This window comes from Bombus bifarius, unplaced genomic scaffold (genome assembly GCF_011952205.1).
Source record: "Bombus bifarius isolate JDL3187 unplaced genomic scaffold, Bbif_JDL3187 scf7180000008203, whole genome shotgun sequence".
NCBI lineage: Eukaryota > Metazoa > Arthropoda > Insecta > Hymenoptera > Apidae > Bombus > Bombus bifarius.
The window spans coordinates 49,096-65,184 of record NW_022884507.1 but is presented as its reverse complement, the minus strand read 5'-3'; the positions used below and the strand labels follow the sequence as shown (position 1 = coordinate 65,184).

The window sequence follows — 16,089 nt, the reverse complement described above, 5'->3', positions numbered from 1 at the left end:
ACATTGTGTAGGTAACGCTTTAAATTTGAGAAGCTATACAACGTAAATAGATGAAAGAAGATATACGAAGGGAAGCACGTAGAATTACGATCAAATCTCGTACTTTCTAGTGCATCTAGGGACTGTCGATCAAAAGTATGGTAGCTCGAACCGCATATCACGAATATCAATTTGATTTCGCAAACGCGTGGTTACGATTAGACGTTGTTAAAAGCTTGAAACAATTATTTATTATACGCATTGGTCGCCGACGAGTGCACGCGAGATGATCCGACGAACAAACGCGTCATCTATCTACCTAAAGCTCGCCTGCATCTGTCACGGATGGGGAATATCGGAATTGGGGACAATCTCGATCAACTAGGGACATTTGGTGACCATGATTACTATCCTGATGAGGAAGATATTAGGAGGCTATAATTACAAATTCGCGATAACCCTCGCTGCTATAGAGGTAATAATCGACTCTGACCCCATGATTAATAGCCACCGAGGACACGATAAGGGTAAATATGAACTGTACTGTATTTTCCACTCCGTGGAATGCCTCTAAGCCGTAATTACGCTCTTTATATTTACCGAAACATTACCATAATTGGATTCTAATTCCGGCTTTATATTTAACGCCCCGAAACATTCCGTGATGTATAGCCTTTACGTGTTCGCAATAACCACACGCGGATTATCTTGCAAAAATAATGGTCGACACGGAGGAAAGAAATGGGCGAGAATCGAGTCAGTAGCAACCACTGGCTGACCAGTTGCTATTTATTACCGCCCAAGTTTTAGATCGTATCAGCGGAAACGATAATAATATGCGTTGTACGGCTCCTTACCGTAACAATATGCATTTTATTGTATTAGTTACATCGATCGTAATGCTGGTGTTTACAATAACTTGAATAGATTGCTGCCTTTCTCGACTGGTAATTAAAGGATATTATATTCGCGTAATATACGTTACCAAAGTTATAGTAAACATGGTACACGAATGATCGTTACGTGGTCCATGTTCGTTGTCTGCGATATCCCTTAAGAGGGTAACTGCTTAGACTGTGATAATCGTTCATGGAATCATTTATGCGATACAAAATCATAAAAAGGAGATACTTTGTGTTTTAATAAAATAAACAAATTTCGATTCGAAGCTAAATGTATTATCTTCACTCGACAGAATTCACAACTGAAAATGGCGTACGTACGATTTTCTTCGATCGATATAATCTCTATGCTTGAATTATTATTTCATATTGGGATCGTATTAAGACGATATCTTGTTGTTTTCTTTCCAAGAGCGATATTATATTCCGTACGATCTCGAACGGATTCTTCTACTACAATCTGTTCTCTCCGATTCACAGAATCAGTATAATAAATTACTCGAAATGTCGGCCATGCACGTATCTACGCACAACTATAAATGTTCTAAATTAGAACATCTTAAACCTCCTGAAAGAAGTCGAGCAAACCATCTACGAAGAAACTCTCGGAACTGAAACTCACACAATAATCCACGAATATCCGTAAATCTCGGTAATCAACGTTTCCCCTTGCCAGATAACAAGGTAATTCAAGCACGGATTTTCTCTCAGATTTTCAGATTTCTATTTTAAAACAGCACCGCTGAAAAGCTAAATATTCGAACTTGCTTCAACGGAGCAATCGTTTATTCCTGTTTGCATTTGTTATCGTAAATTGACCGATACGTGCTTCTTTATATTTTCCGAAATTTGTACGCCTTACCCCTTTCAGTGCGCCAAACATTTAATTTGCAAACACAAAATAAATAGTTCCTATAAAATATACATGTTAACCGATAGGTGTGATCTTTCGATAACACGTTCCGCAAGAGGAAATAAATTGTCCAGGTTCGTGATAAACTACTTTCAAAATTCTATTCAACGTATATTTCTACTATTTAAATGCGTTCGAATGCAATGGATAAAAAAAGTAGTTTCATCGCACCGTGTTGAACGGTTATAATAAATTAACATTTTCCTGCAACCTAGTACATCGACTCGGCACATATGTAATCTACTCTTAAGGAAGCAGTACACTAGGGTTTAATAGAAAACAGATGTTTCACCGAACGTACTAATATTCGTGACATCCAGCTATACTGGAAACTATTACCGTGATTCGGAGCATCGTCCCATTCGACGTTCCATGCATGCCGTGTGTTGTCGAACTTGTTTCCTACATTAGCCATGACATCGCGTTGATAAAGATGTATCGCCTCGTTTAAAAAGAACAATGTCGCTGACCTTGCGTAGACGACAACCATCCAGATATCAGACACAGGGAGAGAGGATCCATCCGACCAGCTCAATTGACCGCAGTATTCGTCCGACAAGGGAAAGTGTTATTCAGTCTGATTTGGTTTGATGAGACAAAAAATTGCAAATACAAGGTTCTCGTAATTAAACTCGTTGTTCTTACAATTTCTACGTTGAGAAAGACACTGTAGACTTCCAACATCTGAAAATGTGTTCTCTACAATGATACACGAGACTCACGTACGCGATTCTACGCTTATCACTTTTCTTCTTCACGGGGCAACCTTTTATTTCTTTCGGACAACCTTTCGTTTATATCCTAGCATTTTATTTTTAAATACTGCTCGCATAGTCAAAGCCAAAGGTAGTCATCAAAGCGTTCCTTCTTAACAAATCGAGGCGTTAGAAATAATCTCCGCATATATGATTCTGTCACGTGCGTTCGATATGGCTGCGTGAATATCATATATTCAGGTTGGACAACACGTTCCTATTCTTATTTATCTCACTCGTCTTTCTCCTACGTTTAACTTTTTCTCCTCCCCCTCTTAAATTCTTACAAGATCCAGAAGAAACGTAAACGACGTCATAGGAACATAATCCTTCCGGTGTATAGCCGAACCGTACGATTCTTGTATAATCGAAACATACCATTTGAAAACTGGAATTAAACTGTACAGTTTTCACTCGATGCGCCAACAAGAAATTACAATTATCCTTACGGCTAGAGTATTTGAACGTTCGATTTCCGATTTGGCAGAGAACGGCGATAGCCAAACGGCGGAAGAACGTTCGTGCTGCTCTTTAATTTGATTGAAACAGGGAGGTCTAATAAGCACGATTTCTAAAAGCAGTTGCTCCAAGGACTTCTGTATTCCATTAACGGGCATATGAATCAGGCCGAAGGAAACAATTTCTCTGTCGAAGGTTCGATCGTGTCACGAAACGAGGGGATATTCGGCATGGTCAGGATAAACTGAGAGAGCACCCGTATATCGCACAGGTGCGTACACTGATTACTGACGTATATTTCCGTCACGTACGCGCGTTTCAGCCAGGGCTGTGTGGGCTAAGGTATCGTGATGATTATCGGGAGCGGGGTGAGTCCGGGTGGACAATAAAATCTACCACCTAATGGCACGGCGCGCCGGTTATCAACGCCACAGAATTACCAACGAGCACGCACCGACAGTGACACTGGCGTGACCGCGTTGCGCCCTTAATAATGGCCACTCTTCCAAATGACGCCCCAAGCTTTGCCTTCGTACGCATTAATTATAATTATGCTCGTGAAAGCGTCACGTAGTACACCAATGAAGTAATAAGCTCGAGAGCGTGCCACGCGAACTCTTCGTACTGGAACCGCGGACGTTGTTACGATCGTAGTTGCCGTGATAAGCTACCGTGACGAAACTGGTAATGATAAACAACAACTTTCGAAACATCAAATATTCCGAGCGAAGTCATACATGCGTCGAAATGTTTGATTCGCGGTACGCGAGACGAAAATTTCCTTTCTGACTATGCGGATTATGGGAGAAAAACAATTATTCGGACAAGATAAGCGAGCAACATCGTTTAGAATTTCAAATAAATATAAATTTAAACTAAAAGTACAAACAACTTTCTAAATTGAACGACTATTAAAATATTACGCGAAGGAGTTTCTAACTAACCAGCGCACGCATTGTGTGTGATTAAGACTGTTTCCGGACCCGGTGTCTCGTAATTTAATTATTACTCTGGAATTAATGGTAAGAGACGATACACGCCAGCCGGCAGGACCGGTAATTACGTTAATTTAGCAAGTTGCTCCGGTATTTTCATTACGCCACGTGGACCACATGCAAAATTTGACTTTTCGTTTAACGGAAACCATAACCAACGCGGAAATAGTCGTGTAGCGATGAATTCCTGCGGCTCCTTGTTCGCCTTGTTAAAGGCGGTCGGTCGATTTACTAAGAAAGCGCGCTTAACCAAGATGCGTTTTGCGAACGGCGACTAAAGTCGGGAATCGCTTTGCTGGAAAATTCGATCCCATCGAACGTTGCTTCCTCGTGGTTCGCTTGGCCTCGTTGTAAATAATAACTGGCAAGGGAGCAGCGAGTATAGATTCGACTTGCAAAACTGCAGCCGCGAACTTTCAACGCTTCAACGATCCGTGAAAAAGCCCACCAAGACGCGTAATTCGCTGTTTCAACTTTCTATTTACGATTTAGAAAATTCGAAATAAATTAACATTTTCCTCTAGCAAATGTTCTCTCGATGATGTTTTTCCCCATGGGGAGTGATTTACGAGCTCGGAACACATCGTTCTCGTGCAGGCAACGTATACTTAATCCGAGGTGAGTGTAACGATCCGTAGAACGGGCTTGTCGTGTCTATCAGGTTGCGCGTCGTGAAAAATGTACACGATGTTACACACGAGGCGATATTCCAATTGTACACAGAGCTTGTGAAATTATTAAACCGCGTCTCACGTGGTCACTGGCTGCCGCGCACTCTTTTATCGAACGGTTTATTCAGGTAAATAACCTTACGATAGCCCGAACAAAGGTTTCGATTATCGTACACAGTACAGGTCGTACACCTTTGTGTCTATACCTGCTGAATCGGCGAAACGGAACGAGATACGCTAATCACGTTACACCGAGATGACGTTTCTGTTGATGCTCTGCCTCCTGCAAAGGGACAACCGGCTTTGCTTCGTCCGTTCCTTCTTCCCTTCACCCTTTCCTTTTCTCTTTCTCTCTCTTTTTTTTTTGTATCGTTGCTTTCGTTCGTTTAGTTCCAAAACGATGAATTTCAGCCTCGTTCGGGCAAAGCAAGCAAGAGTCACCGATGTCGCGCTGATACACCGCAAAGGCTGCTCTGCTCGTCGGGAAAATCACATTAGTGATGTTTCGGTAATCGCTTTTATATCCGCCGCTCGTGATTGACAGCGTCGACACAATCAGTTTTTCCGCCGCGTACAGGGAAATATCGCTACGCGTTGCAAAATCGACTTTTTAACTCCCGACTCGACGACCAGACCCGTCGCGATATCGCGCCTCGATTTGTTCAAAATGTTCGACTACTCGTGAATTACAGCCACGCAACTGATTCCACGATTATACATTTACGAGATACGCTTTCCATTCGCGTCTACATTTTTTCTTTGCTTTTACTTGTGTTCGATGCTTTGGAAATTCAGCTGGTTCTTGTCCTGGGTAGTCGAAATAAGGTGGTCGGATTCAAGGCGAGATGTATCATTTCTTGGTTAATCAAAGGAGGAGAAATTGTTCGTCAACGGATTAAGTTCGTTTCGCCTTTCTCTGTTTTCGAAGTAATTTTCACGTGAATACGTATATGTATAGGTGGATTTTAACGTAGCACCGTATTTCCGGGCAACACAACTTTATTCCAGAGCAAATTCTATCTTCACGAGCTTACGGAAATTATTAGCGTGGAGGAGTTAACTCGTTTCTCTACCTATCAATTTCGCGGAAAATTATTTAGGTGGCCTATTTCTGAAACGGAAAACGGAAACTCTGCCTGATGCAGAAACCTCATTAAAATTTAATTACATTGTACGCGGTATCCGCCATGTATTAATGCGTCATGATGCAGAAATTAAAAAAAAAAAAAAAAAATCACGCGTACGATGGAAGAAACAGCCGGAACGCGCAAAGGAATTGAAATTTTCTAGCTTTCGAAGTAAATCTGCATGATATTTCGAAGTAACGGTAATATCAGGTCGGATAGTTGATATCTTGCAATAATTCTCTTAATAATTATTTAATTCGCAATTTTAATTACGTTTAACTCCCCTACAATCTTTCCATTCGTTCTCACGCAACTTTCTCATCAGTTACGTTCTTACTTGCAGCTCCTGATTCAACAACGTTCGCTAGCCACAAAGATAGAACAACGCGAAAATTAAAATCAATTTTTCAACCCGGAAATCACATTTCGCGCGATACTTGGACATGTCGCGGCGAAACGGGCAATATGTTTAATTCAGCGTCGAGCTTCGTTATCGTTTCAAAGCTAGCAAAAGAAATACATGAATATGTATGTTCAATGCATGTCTCCTCATCTTTCCACTTTTCGCACACTTACGCAAAACTCGTTGCAGCGGACCGAGCGGTGCATTTTCCCAGCGTAGCTATAGTATCTTTACGCGATAACCGTCCGTTATTATCTCCTTTATAGCGGTGCTTTCGTTGACGCGTAATTGAAGTGCAAATGACGGGCGGCGAGGTATCGCGCCGCTGAAATTACGTTAGCCAAGTTTCAACAATCGCATTTTTATCCGAGCTCCAGACCGTGATTGACGGTGTCGATGCAATCGAGTTTCCGTGGCGTTTCGCGTCGACCAAGATATCGCTGGGCCACAGCGTGGAAACTCGAGTGCGAATAACAAATCAATCGAATCGATCGCGATTAACCTCGAGTACTGTTCGCGCCGAGCTTCCGTTAAATATCGATGTCACGCGCGCTAAAATCGCCGTCCGTGTTCGAATAATTGCGGTGACGCTGTATTTTGAAATTTGTCTTAATCCTTGTGCTCCTGTAGGCCGATTTCAGCCGATTTGATTTACAGCCGGCCACGAAAATCTGCACGTACGTATCGAATTATGCGTTTTTTGGCAAAACCGAATTATGCGAAACTACCAAAGAAGCTACATACGCGCTTTGTCACGATATTATGCGCACTTGCAAACCGATAGAACTATTATCGATAGATTTCTAAAAAAAAAAAAAAAAAAAAAATAAGCAAGTTGAAACATTTAACTAGCAAAAATCTTGGTAGAAGATTACTCCGAGTAGATGGGATGACGCGATATTAATACGACGTTAAATCTACTATTTTTGCAATTCTCTTGTTGAAATTAGTTAAGTAAGTGTTTCAGAGAAAAGCTGTAGACGAATTCGTACAGCTGGCGTGAACGACGAGTTTACGTGAGAAAGACGCGGTATTAAATTCCTACTCGGCTGAATATTAAAGGTGTGTACGAATTAGCGTGAGTGCTGGGTGTGACTGGAACGTTTTAACAGATACGGAGATCGTGTAATATACATATTTCAAATTGTACTAATTAGTCTTGGCCGAGAGTAATCGTTCTTGGGATCTGATAATGCGAAACAGATGGCAGAGAGTGAGAGTCGAAGCAAACAGTTAATTCGGTACATTTTGTAAAATATCGTACCACAGTCTGCCATAAACACAGGTTTACGGTATATTTTCGGAAATGCTCGCTTTTACTGAAATTCATGCGGTTTTTTTTTTTGTACGTATGCAAATTACGAAGTAACGGTGGTGCAGCTACTGTTAATACAAACAAAATATTTAAAGGAAACACCGTTAAGAAAGAAAAATACCGCCGTTCTTTGCAAAATTCCGTTCTTCTCTGATTCTTCTCTGTGAAACGATTTGTGCGATATACCTAATACTTCGGTAGATGAGGATGCTTTAAAAGCACTGAGGGAAAACGATCCTCGTGAAACGCGAAGAGAGTTTGCTATAAAAATGGATGTTCATCGTTCAACTATAATACGTCGTCTTTCTTCGATTGGCAAAGTCAACAATCTGAATGAACGGGCATCGTACAACTTAAAAGATCGAAATAAATTTGATCGTTATCGATTCACTATGATAATTGTGAGCAATATTCGACGACTTAACAAAGTGTCCTACACATACTTTAAAACTATTCTTTTATTCACGAGGCATATTGTTGGAATGCGACTGGAACAAAAGATGACATCGCGAAGCAAGTTTTTTTCGTACGCTTAACTGTTCTCTTCGTATTCTAGTCGCTGGTTTCTTTCTTTGCATTTTTATATCTTTCTCCTTCTTTTCTCATTTTCGAGCATTAATAATTATAAGAATTATTTTTTCGTTTTAAAGGAAAGATACATGTTACAATTCTTTGCGATAAATCAGTCATAATTAAATGGCTTTGCGATCATTATAAAATTCTCTTGTTCATAAAAAGATTAATTTATACGAAGCTGTTTAATACAGTTAACTATTCTCTTGTGTATTACAGCGTTTCTTTCAATTAAGGCGGATATTTCATTGTTAATAATCGCATTTATTCTCTCGTTTCTTCTTCTACCGCTTCGGGTAAATTGACCACCGAACAATGAAGTCGTAACAGTATCATCGCTATAATTCTTTTGTTTGCGCCAACTTCTTCTTTCGAAAGTTAAAAACCAACGATATGTACGTTCACCAAGGCCGGATCTTCTTCTACCAAGTATAATCTTATTTAAATACCGAAATAATAATAAGATTTGAGGAATAGTAAATTATCTAACGAACAAGCGAGTTTCCATAGTAATAAACATTTACGCGTTATTCATTAATCCACTTATCGTTACGATGCAACAGGAATTTTGTAAATCTGCAAATCCCGTACATTTCAAACACTAAAATTTGTTCGTTTAAGGCTTTATTTTCGAGAAAATCACGTTTGAAAAGTTGTGGAATACGCACCAATACGAAGTTGGCGTTTGGAACGAACAGCGTAAGGACCTTTAATAAAAATCAATAACGAAGAATCGATTCTGACGGTGAACGCATGATCTTTAACAGAATTGTCCATGCTGCAAAAAGCTCGGACGAAAAATACTTTCACAACGAAGGAATCAGCGGCAAATGACAGACGCCTTCGACTTTCCCACATGCGTTCAGCTTTGATCGATAACCTCTAATCAAACTTGTACAACAAATTATCTTGTATCGATTGCTTGTTGAACATACGGTATTGAGTATCAATTTTAGACGGTGCTAGGTATCAATTTGTGGCGTGGCAAATTTCTGTAACCCGGGTAATAATGATTTTCGCGCGCAAATAATGTCCATCGAATGCGCGTGCTTCTCTGTCAATTCGTTACATATCTGACCGGTTATTCGTTAACGCACGGTGTATCAGGCGACGAAGCGAAAGGCAAGAAAATTGCATTAACGAAGTTTCGATAATCGCTTTTATATATCCAACTAGCGGTGATTTACGGCGTCGTGGCGGAATCAGCTTTCGCGCTTCTTCGCTTCGCGCTGTGTGCTTCCGTGAAGAAAGAGGAGAGAACCAAAGAGGAAAAGTCCATCGCGTGGTGGCAGATCGATCGCACGCGATCGTGACCGTGATCGCAAACGATTTAAACCCGAAGGAACAAGGTCCGTGTTTCGTTGTCCTGTAACAGCGAATAGAGGAAATGTGACGTCGAGGAAAACACGTAGCGTTATCGTTTCGACCTGGTTGTCACATCCTGACATCATCGATTCAGTCGATCGACCATTTACACTCGTTGCGGAAACTAGGTGAGTTAATACAGCACAATGTTGTCGCTTTTAAGCTTAATTCCAACGAAAACAAAATCATGCCATTCTTCAAACGTTTGCACGCATTGATTAACCTCTTTGAAAAGACACTAGTCGGGTAGATTAATCGTATAAATATTTTTTAACGACAGTATGTATTCTACGATAAACAAAAAGTTAACAAAATATATATAAATACGTATGGTGGAAGGGTAGTATTCGGCTTTTCAGCCACGTTGAATAATTATTAACAACGGATAATGAGTGATCGAAAATTCGTTACGGGATGTACATGTTGCTAGCTGTTCGATAACGATGCGCATATACAATCATTATATTTAATTAGGATCTAATATCGAAAAACTTGAGTTTTTAAAGCTAAATAATTATTATTACCATTACGAACAAATGTGTAATGATACTTTAATCATATACGTAGAATGCTTCACGTTGAACTAGTATAATCCATCAGTGTGCAATAATCTGAAGTAAAATAATTTATATTAATAATATTTTAGTCGTACGAAGCGTAATTCTAAAAGAGAGAAAAAGAACAGTAATTTTGAGATACCGTGGAACACGTGCGTTAAATACATAATCGCATTATAACACGTATGCTGATTAATCGTGTTACTGCATTAAACCTGTTATGATTTATTACATTGTAATAATTCTCGTAACAAGTACATCGTGATAAATAATCATACTCCAAGATTTTGTTCACTTCAGGAATCGATATAACATTCCACCATGACGCAAAGATACACGACAATTGTGCTTCGCGTATTTTAAGATTGAACGTTTGTCCTTAAGAATTATATCGACTGTAAAATCTTTTCTCGTAGAATAAAGTATTTAACGAAATCCGTTTCAGAAACTTCCCACCTTCTTCTCCTTTTTATCTTATAGTAATAACTCTTTGATTCAGTTTATCAACGGTGTCAAGGTGGTGACGACGAAAAACAGGTTTTTACCGGTTTCTTCGTGGAAAAACGTGACTAATAAGATTAACGCTTCCTACGAACCATCCTTACGACGTTATCTTTGGCAGAGAACAGCGCATCGAAAGGGACCAGATTCTTCTGTCGATAGATGTGATTTACTGGCAACGTGGGTATATCGATTTCTCTATCCAACCGGCTATAGTTAGTTTTAAGCTACGGAAACGCGATATTATTGCACCGGTGGCGTTATTTACACTAAATTCAGTACCGTCGTTGTTCCATACGTTCGTTGCTGTATTCAGAAGAATAAAGTGACAGCGATCGTAAGGATATTTTAAAATAGAAGTAATACGTCATATTCTGTATTTTTACTACTTTCTATATGGAATAATTCCCCTAAATCATTTCGATACGTATAAGAAAACGTCTACCATTTGTCCGGCGCAGCGAGCTATTGGCAAATGGAAATGTGTTTCGAGAGAAAAGTTTCGCATGAAGAAAAGGAAATCCTTCGTATTATCGCCGTGTCGATCGATCTTCCATCGACTCGTCATGAAAAATGTACATCTTTTAACGCGAATGATAAATCGTCTTTCTCTATTGGTAGCACTGTAATTTATTCACGTGTAATCCATTGTTTCCACGAGTGTATTAATATTCATTGCTCTAGGCCGCAAACAAAAAGATGAAAGATTAATTGCGCAAAGTTCTCCGCTGTATGCGGTGACGCAAAATCGAACGTAGAGAATTATAGGTGTATGGGAATCGATATCGGGAGACGGTTGCTTGATTTTTCTGCGATAACCTCTGGCTTATACCGTACGAGCCTTCTATTTTTGGTGGAAAATTCGCAAGTAGTTATTGTGATCGAATGTCGATAACGACAGCTCGCTACTGATACATATATCCATTGGATATGTCGTAGGGCAAAGCGAGTAGATGGACGTGACGCGATACCTGACGCGTTTAATAAGGTCGTGCACCTTATTGCCTCCGGATGTACGCGTATTCGCGAGACGGCGTCAACGCACAGTTTGGGAAGCTGTTCAGCCGTTCATACCGCGAATAATAGAGCGAAGAATGGATAGAAGAAATCTGGGCCGTGAGGAAAACTCCGCTGAAAATCTGGCGTTCGTCGAATATCACGTTGTCAAGCGCGAAATGCTATTGATCCTTTCAGAGGCCGTGGACTTAAGCTTCTCGTTCAATCTTTCACGAAACCTGAAAGACGTGCATCCACATATTTCTCGCGCGGATGTCGCCGTCCTCCTTACCACCACAACCGAATGCACGGTAAATTTATATCGAAGTATCTACATAGGTATGTACTTCTAACGAACTCTCGGTGAATTCCGTTTCTGTCCCATTTTTTGTTGTTTCCACGGGAAAAGTTCAAGCGTAAAACAGATTGCGCCTGTTTCTCAGAAACATCCGACTTTTTTCATGTACGTCGGTCGTTAAGCGGTATTTCGACGGTTGAACGCTTGTATATCTTTTTAAGTGTTTGTTGAACGGTAAATAGGTTATACACGTACATATACATACACCTGCGGAATAATTTACGCGAACGAGATTGGTTTGCGAACTTCATAACGATTAATCGAGAGCTATTATTTTTAATCAAAGGGAAACCATAAAATGAAACATTTAGACATTTCCTGCCGCGCCAACCTTCATACTTTAACGTTTCTTCAGTCGAGTCGTTCGTATCTTTCCTTCCTGAATATATAATACGTTGTTTATGCGCTTCTAGAAGATAACTTTGTACGACGAATAAAACAACGTTACTTATGTAAGCATAATAATAAACCTACTAACAACTATTACGGAGCAAGACAAATTTTGAAAATCGGTCGACACTCTGCTGGTGTGCAAACATCTTAGTTTAAGTCACTTTGCCAGCCACAAATTGTGAAAAGAAAGACCGCGATCGATCATTTTAAACCGTAAAGATTGGAACGAACAACGCGCCACAATTTCCAGTTCGTATTACGACACTCTGCTCCGTCGTCCATAATCGCGCTCGACGAGAGAACCAGTTCAACGGGCATTTTTAATAAGCCGCTGTCGCCCGTAATGAAGTCTCCGCCGCTGGCAGACATCTCGCGAAATTTATTCCCGCGTTCACCGTTACTCGAGCAGAAACGCTCTGGATTCAAGATATAAATCGTTTTCGACGACGAATGCGACGTTTGCGCGCGTCTTCCCATCGAAGCAGCGTTGCTGCTTGCGGAGGCTGTTTGCGAATTGCGTATCACGATTCAGACGTTGCTTCGAGATCGACCTGGTTCGAAGTAGCTCGTTGATGTTACTGCGAACGCGGCGTGAATCGGCCGAAGAAAAATCGCGCTCGACGAAACCAAGGGAAGGGCGGGCCGCAGTGGCACAAGTTCTCAGGGAGAAGATACGAGGTAAATCGGTCGAATTTGACGAGGTTATTCGCATCGTTGCAACTCGTTTCCGGTCTCATATCCTCGCGTTGCTATCGCGGTCGACCAGGTCGAATCCGCAGGCGACGAGTCTGGCGAAACCGATGGCGCGCGGTAACCTGCGAATTACCAGCTATCGCGCGTAATTAGACACCTGCGATGTCACCTAGGCATCGCGTCTGTAATTCAAATCGTTATCTCCGTCTTTGAGGAAGATTCGCAGCCCACGACGCAGGTAGTAAATTTCCAACGTCCCGTCTCGTCCAATCGAAGGGTAGATAAGATAAAGCGAGGCAAGGGTCGAGACACTCGGCAGCCGGTATACCCTGGAAATTAGCCGATTTCTCCGTTAACGCTGTGCTTCGCCCGACGATTCGAAAGTTCGACCTTAACCTTCGATCCGGCCGTAACCCCAATCTGGCTCCCATAAGATTAACGACGCGTTCCTTTGAACGCGGAATCTCCGCCACGATAAGTCTGATAATACAGACCAACGGCAAAAAAGCTATTTAACTTTTACCGAACGAGAGGGTGGCTTTCACGGACTATCGGCCGTTGACACGATGACAAACGACGAATCTCTCTGGAGATAAGGACCCTCGAAACTAGGTGACTAGATTAAAAACAGTACTGGAGAAGAGGATATTACGATGGAAGCGTACCCTAAGCCCCAAGGAGTGATCTTCGTTGGCTCTCCGAAGACGTATACCCGGTTGATCGAGCAGAAAGAGAGAGAAAGAGAAAAAGAGAGACGGAGTCGCGGTAGGACATTCTCCGATAACGGACCTTGCCACGATCCTTATAGACGGTAATCGAACGTGCAGCCACTGCGAGAGACCGTACTCGGGGTGCAAGCGGAATAAAATTGCCTCGGCACGGGATACATCCTCGAGATAGAAACACACAGGGGACCAGAATGTTAGGCGAGCAACATCCCCGTGGAATCTATGGAAAAGGGAGGGAACAAACTGGAAAGCTACTGTTGGGCGAAGAGAAAGGAAAGCAGGCGAGATAAATCTGTTTCCAGGCGAAGATCATCGAAATTCCGGAGACGTAGAAGCACGAGGGTAGAGGAGCGCACGTAGGGTAGGCGAAACCGAAAGCAGATGGGGATTGATTGGCTCGTGTCTCTTTGGTGCTGGTGCAAAGGCAGCTTCGTCGAATCCCGAGCACACAAAGGGTCTTATGCACGCATGCACGCAATCACGCACACGTCGACTAGCGCGCGACTTGGTTCGCTCAGGCCGAGCCTCCGTGACTATAGCGACGACGCGACGCCACGCCACGCCACACCACGGACAGCTGGTAAACACGCGTGTATCGCCTACATAGCCACGTTAGCTCGCTTCGCGTCATTGCGTCGCGCGTATATCCCTAGGTCACGCGCATCCTAATATACGTAATTCGCGTGTGCGCGTACTCTACCCACGGTATACCGAGTGACGTATATAACGCGTACAACTCCTAGACACACGCAAAAGTACACAGCACGCGTACATACGGGTGAACAGGCGTTTCGCTTGCGCGAGATGGATATCGCAAGGGAAGACGGGCGGGCGAGCGAGCGAGCAAACGCGCGCGCGTACGCTCGCTGATTTACGCACACCCGACCGAATCGCTACTCACACATGATCGTGAATCTGTGCGGGACGCGTAACACGAAGCGTACACGAGCACAGGCGTATACGCGGCCAAGTGGAGGCGCATAGATCATAGAGACACATGTGCATGGGGAAGCACGCACACGACCCTATATATCAACTGTGTGAGGACACACGCGATAAACCGGCCGTAGCTACACGTACATCCGCATTAAGAACACGAACACACCGCGGGCCAGCTTTATGGACACGGACAGAGGGCATAAGTGCAACGAGAACGAGCTGGAACGAGCTGTATCGAACAGCGGCTATTGTTACGGGTATTATTTGCAGCTAATCGGAATGGCCGAGCGTACGTGACAGAGGGCGAGGGGAGAAGCAAGGGAAAGTCTCGTCGACGGTGAATGCATTTGGCGAGTGAATGAGCGAATGGCAGGGAAGTTCGTCGAGCGACATGGCAGGTTAACCTGATTGCGGACCGGCTCGCTACCACGCCCTGACCCACGAGATTTTCAAGATATCCGACACACGAGCCACAAGAGGGTCGCCAAGCACGAGGTCAACCAACTCGAACCCTCGCCATCGTCATCAACGTCGTCGTCGTTATCGTCGTTCTTGCGCCGTTGCAGCACGTTCTCTTTCGCGCAGCTTTCGTACGCGTACTTTTCCAAACTTTTCTACGTGTTCCACGCGTCCTTAAATAGTAATCAGGCTCGAGAGTACGCAGATCGAAATAGAAACTCACCCGTGACGAGCGTAGTTGCGAATCGGCCGACGAACGGTGCTTCGATGACTCGCGTTGGTGATTCATCTGAAACAAAACCACGGGTGCTTGTTAGATTGATCTGCAGCCTGGGGGATTTCGAGGAACCGGGACGCCGAGTGCTGCCACTCGAGACAGAATCCAGTAAGCACCGCAGGAAGTTATAATTCTAAGCAAATTCCTATTTTTCACGTCGTATAACGCATAATTTTGCGGTAGACTTGGATATCGATTGTCGTGTGTTATTCTACTTTGCATATACCACTAAACGTTTAGCAGAACTCGTGTTTTACAAATTGATACGGTTTTATCGCTTCTAATGAATTAAGAGCGACACTGAATTAAAAGCAATCTACAACGACGATTAGTTTCTCTAGGCAGAAATTGCCGATCTAATTTTCGAATGATGTACACGACGTTTAATGCAATAATGTAACGATTAAAAGATCATCGTTACGGTTCACGTATAACATTTTCCGTCGCGAAGCTGTTCGCACACTTGGACATGTACAATTAATTAGCCCGCTATTTAAATTCAGATTTCGGTTAACGAAAGATCCGCTAATCGCGCTCGAACATATATGATATATGCGAGATTTTATAGCAGATAGATTTTGCGTTACAAACGATATTACGCTTTTTATGCGGTGCGATTAGAATTTTCATTACGATACAGAGCGTTCAAAAAAAAATTGGGCAAAAATTTGAATACAAGTCCTATACTTATATCTCAAGCTAAGAAACGAAATTCACATAAATTCGCATCT

At 42.3% G+C, this 16,089-nt stretch overlaps 1 protein-coding gene across 1 annotated transcript in view; it reads right to left on the bottom strand.

The window, feature by feature from the left end:
• Window positions 1–15,366, bottom strand: part of LOC117210472 (leucine-rich repeats and immunoglobulin-like domains protein 1) — a 204,047-nt gene extending 188,681 nt beyond the window's left edge. Inside the window, exon 1 of the mRNA XM_033453525.1 lies at window positions 15,305–15,366. The gene's annotated coding sequence lies outside the window, so the exon portion shown is untranslated. The remainder of the gene's footprint in view (window positions 1–15,304) is intronic.
• Window positions 15,367–16,089: the final 723 nt, after the last annotated feature.